At 39.9% G+C, this 4,998-nt stretch overlaps 1 long non-coding RNA gene across 1 annotated transcript; it reads left to right on the forward strand.

Moving 5' to 3' along the window:
* Positions 1–943: 943 nt before the first annotated feature.
* LOC120369771 lies at positions 944–4,619 on the forward strand. The gene is made up of 3 exons (XR_005583389.1): positions 944–1,153; positions 2,528–2,633; positions 3,919–4,619. It is a non-coding gene; the product is annotated as an uncharacterized LOC120369771 (long non-coding RNA).
* The last annotated feature ends 379 nt before the right edge of the window (positions 4,620–4,998 follow it).

Consider the following 4,998-nt stretch of genomic DNA (forward strand, 5'->3'; position numbering starts at 1 on the left):
GGCAACAGGTAAATGTTAAATCTTGAGTAATAAACTATGACATATAACTCTCATATGGTAATTTTGTTTGGCAGATCTCAAAGCATTCTGTAAAGGATCATTAACTATTTTATAGTTAGGAAAACTGAAGCATGGAATTGCCACCTTTCTCAGGAACAGGGACCAACCAGATAACATTCTAAAGTTGTTGAAGCCAGCCCATGGAGTGTCATAAATAGTTACATCCTTTTGGTTTCATTTGATATTATGTTTGTCTAATAATAATCTAGATGCTGGTATTTGCCAGTGTGGGACTCATGAGACAGGCAGACAGGTGGAAGGTAAAGCTCTGTGAAGACCAGGAGGCAGGCAAAACCAGTGAAACACATAATTTTCAACAGAAGAGCACCTTGTTGGGATGGTGCCAAATTGGTGTTGCCATAGTGAATGAATGGTGTGAGCATAACTTGACAGGACTTAAACATGGCTGAATGGCTGCAAAGGATCCTGGGAGAAGGGTCCCTTTAAGCAGATTTGATAAAGGACTAGCAAAGTCTCCGTGTGTAAACAATATTGAACCTATTGGTCAGCAAATATGGGCCCATGCAAAAGTAAATATCACATGCATAAAGTTCCAGCATGGAGCACAGATTGAACTGGTTATAGTGACCTTACAGCAAGGACACCATGCAGAGAGCCAGAGTGAATGACTGATGAGTGAGTAAAGTGGGGTGAGCTTTGTTCAGTACCACCCCCACCCCCAGCCCATTCTAAAATACTAATCAGATAAAATTAATAACCACATGCCCACTGGGTATGCTTTTAAGACATGTGACTTTTTCCTTTGAGGAAAAAGAGTATAAGAATCAAGAAGAGTAAATTACTGTGGCTGGGATTCCTTAATTAACACTTGAAGAAGCAACGCTGCTAGACAGAGTAGCCAAAACTTTGCTCCATGGGCTCAAGTAGGACTGTGAACCAGAGGGATCTCAAGACAACGAAGGCCTTGCCTCAAGGGAATCCAAGACACACCAAAGGGCTGAGAAGAACAGACCTGGAGTGAAGAAGCAGTCTATAAAATTGGTTATCACCTTCTCTGTTTGCCAACCAGTAACTGCGTGAAGCTATAGAAGGCCTTTTTTTGTGTGTGTTTGTGAAAGGGACTCATTAAGAGGTATGTATAGCTCTTAATGTCTAATGGAGGAGTTATGTGCTTGATATAACCCTTTACTGCTTGTGTAATTCCTTCTCAAACTGCTGTGCATTGAACATAAATCCTGTGGACCATTTTCACTGGTATGACAGTAATCTGCTCCACTAGGAGCCAGTAAAGATCCATTTCAGGTGGTAGTAGGTGCGCCTGTTGTCAACATACCTCTTCCATGTTGCCTGAGGCAGCTCAGCAGGCATCAAGTGAAAAAACTGTCCATTAAGCAGACTTCTTAAGGAAAGGGAAATCCTTATTATCAAGGGGAGGGAATCTTGTACAAGAGAGTCTGAGAGGGCTCAACTTTGACATCCTCTTTAAAGTCAAGGTGAAAACTCAAAAGAATAAAAATAAGGTGGATTAATTCTTCAATGTAGAAGGTGTTTTCATAGAACTCTATGGTGTTTGCAATGCTACATGTTCAGCAGAAGAAAGAATTAAACCCTCTAGGAATGGGAAATTGATAGCTCCATTAGTCAAAGAGGTAACCTTAGTTTCTGTATGTTTATTACTTTCATTCCTGGTCAAAATGATTTATGATCCAATCTCCATATTTTTTTGTCTTACTCATCTTTCACTAATACAACTGACCATAATTCCCTGCAGTCATTCCAATAATAAAATAAGTCTGTTAATATGATTTTTTCCATAGACCATTTAATTATCATTATACCTAGATAACAAATGATTTGTCACATAAGCAGAAGAAAAACCTGCTCTGTTTATAACCACGTTGTTTAGGTACGGTTAGAGGTGTCTTATTATATCTCTATTACACCAATTGACCCATTTTGACTTCAGATCTTCTGGATGAAAATGAGCTTCGAACCATATCTCAATGCCAGAGCTTTGTACTCTGTATATAGATCACAATATAGGCTGGTCAGGACGGGTCACCTTTATGAAGATCAGTTTTAATTATTGCAACATAATAAATATACACATGAAAGTAAAGTGATTCATAGTGTTGAATATGTAGGGTGAATCCCAAGTCTCACTGAAGTCAATGACAAAACTCCCACTGACTTCAGTGGGACCAGGAATTCACCTGTAGCCTTTAGATTTCAAGATTAGTTTTATACAATGCAAATGAAAACAACTTACTGTAAGTTTGCACGTGTACAGTAAAACTCTAGCAGGGTCTGATCCTGAAACATTTGTACACTTAAAGCACCTATTCAGATCCTTGGCTGATTAGTTTTGCACTCACGGTTGCACATAGGATTTGTATGACTTGCTTCTTTTTGCTTGATATTTTAGGAAGTATTACTTTTTCTTACATAACTTCCTGGAATATTTTGTTAAATGGCAACAATAAAAAACAGATATGTCTGTGTCTAGGTAGTTACATGGTCCCCCATCGCCTGGATTGCCTGATGAGGTAAGAAGTATTACTGTCCCTGTTTTACAGATGGGAAGCTGAGGCAAGGAAGCTGGACACTTGAAAGTAAGTTAAAGAAGATAAACACCCAAACATGGCTGAACTTCCTTAGGCTCCTTTAAAAATTCCATCCAGAGAAATTAAGTGACTCACCCAATGCCATATACAAGGGGTGTAGAAGAGCCAGCAATCAAACCCAGGTCGTTTGAATTCCAGTCCCGTTCCTTAACCACAAGACCATTCTTGTGAACACACTACAACCCTTCTAATTCATAGTAGGTATTTGAATTGCTTATGAATCAGCCCTACTTACTTTTTCCTGAGATCGGTGCAGGCAAGGATTGTAGCCTATGCCACTGCATTAGTTGCAGCACACAGCAGTTACGGCAGCCCTTGACTACAATGGCTTGCATACTAAATGCGAGTTTGGGAACACACAGTTATATGTCTGTCTTTGTGATTTCTTAAAAGAGAGTATTGAGAAGTCAAGGTGGGGTGGGGAGGGGAGAAGAAAATAGTAAGGTCAAGCAGTTTCCTTTAACAGATCCTAATGAAAAACCCCACAATCCTATCAATTCTGTGCTTTTAAACCATACTTTGGGTGAAAAGAGAGTTTCCATTTGCATTAACAATAAAACCATGTAGCATTACATGCTCTTACCTTTCGCAAAGTGTTTGAAAAGGCTTTCAAATCACTAAGAGTGGGGAAAAGGCCATTAATAACCCCAATTTCTGGTTTGTAGCAAGTTCTGTACTTTTACTAGATTCAACAACCTCCTGCATAAAACAGAACTCTCAATATTTTTGTAGGCTGTAAAATAAATATTCTCGCTGCAGGTAGTAATCCTTTCTTTTCAGACTTTCATTTCACATGCTTGTCCAGGCAACGTGAGCTTTAACTCATCAGTAGCATTTACTTGTGGCTATGGAAACCTTTTGGCTTTCATACGCACAGCTCTCTACAGCCTTTGAGATAGATGATCAGAAGTGCTGCTGACCTGCTTACGAAACCTATCTAAGCGAGAATGAGGCAGCACAATTATGGTTTAAATCATGCCTCTCGAACAAGAGACACAGTTGTGATGTGTAGCTGCTTTTCACATTCAAGGACCTGATCAAAAATCAGCTGAAGTCAATGGAAACACTCCCATTGACTTCAGCAGACTTTGGATGAGGCCCTAAGAGTCCTTATAACTTGTAAATTTCACAGGGCTCAACACTGTACTCTCTTCTCTTCAAAATCTGAGATCCTGGAAAAGCATGCATAGGAAGAGTCTACCGAACTGTAGGAACCACCACAATAATAATAATGATGATAATATAAACATACATGTTTATATTTCTTTCTCAGAAAATGCAACCATTGTCGTTACTAAGATGTCTACAAGAGATTAGCACCTGGATGAAGAACAACTGGCTTGAACTGAACCCAAGTATGACTGAACTGAGGCAGGGGGAAGTGCTTCAAGAAGCTAGCCAAGACATTCAGTTCTCCCTTTATTAAAGGCATTTGCACTCTAATTGACAATGTAAAAGTCTTGGGGTTTTAGTGGGTCCATCACTAGTTTGGGGATACCCAGGTAGCAACAATGGCAGGAATTGCCGTCTGCTACCTCCAGCTTGTCAGGACACTACACCTTTCATCTCAGATTTCACTGCAGTGCTCTATGTACATGCTCCTCACCACCAGGTTGAACTATTGTATTTTGCTGTTCATGGAGCTGAAGATATAAGCAAGACAGTAAATACAACTGGTATAGAATGCTGCAGCCCATTTCCATAGCAAGGAAAACCACCAATGACACATCATATCAGTACCCCCACTGGCTCCCTATTTGCTGCTGGTGCTTATTTTAGCCTTGATATTAATCTTTAAGGCCCTCAATGGGTTGGGGTCTGGTTACATCTGAGATTACCCTTCCATCTGTGGCCCACCAGCCTTGCTCTTCTGGAAAAAGACTGCTAACGGCATCCACTGTGAAGCTCTCAAAAGCTGGAGATAAGAGATTCTTGATCAAGGACTCTTGACAATAAAACAACTTACTAAAGAAAACAAAGGCAGATTCCCGTAGCTGACCACTTTCAGAGCACATTGCAAGACCTATTTTTGTAAAAGCCTTTTTGCAATAACCAAAAGGTACCAAAATAAAACAACACTGTACATAAAACAGTAAACAAAATGTCTCTCCTGAGAAGCCAGGAAAAGGCCAAAGGTCACTGTGGATAATTATGGGATTCTTACCATATTTGGTGCATAGAAATCATGGGAATATATACCCCTGACATAACTTACAGAGATTGTATTACATAGAGGCATCCTGGCAAAGTTTGTGATCCAGCCAATGATCTCTTTAGCCTATAGGAAAGAAAACAGGAAAAAAAGTTAGCCATTCTCAGAATCCGAGGGCAAACAATCTGCACCTCTGTGATG

Source organism: Mauremys reevesii, linkage group 8 (genome assembly GCF_016161935.1).
Source record: "Mauremys reevesii isolate NIE-2019 linkage group 8, ASM1616193v1, whole genome shotgun sequence".
In the NCBI taxonomy this organism is placed as follows: domain Eukaryota; kingdom Metazoa; phylum Chordata; order Testudines; family Geoemydidae; genus Mauremys; species Mauremys reevesii.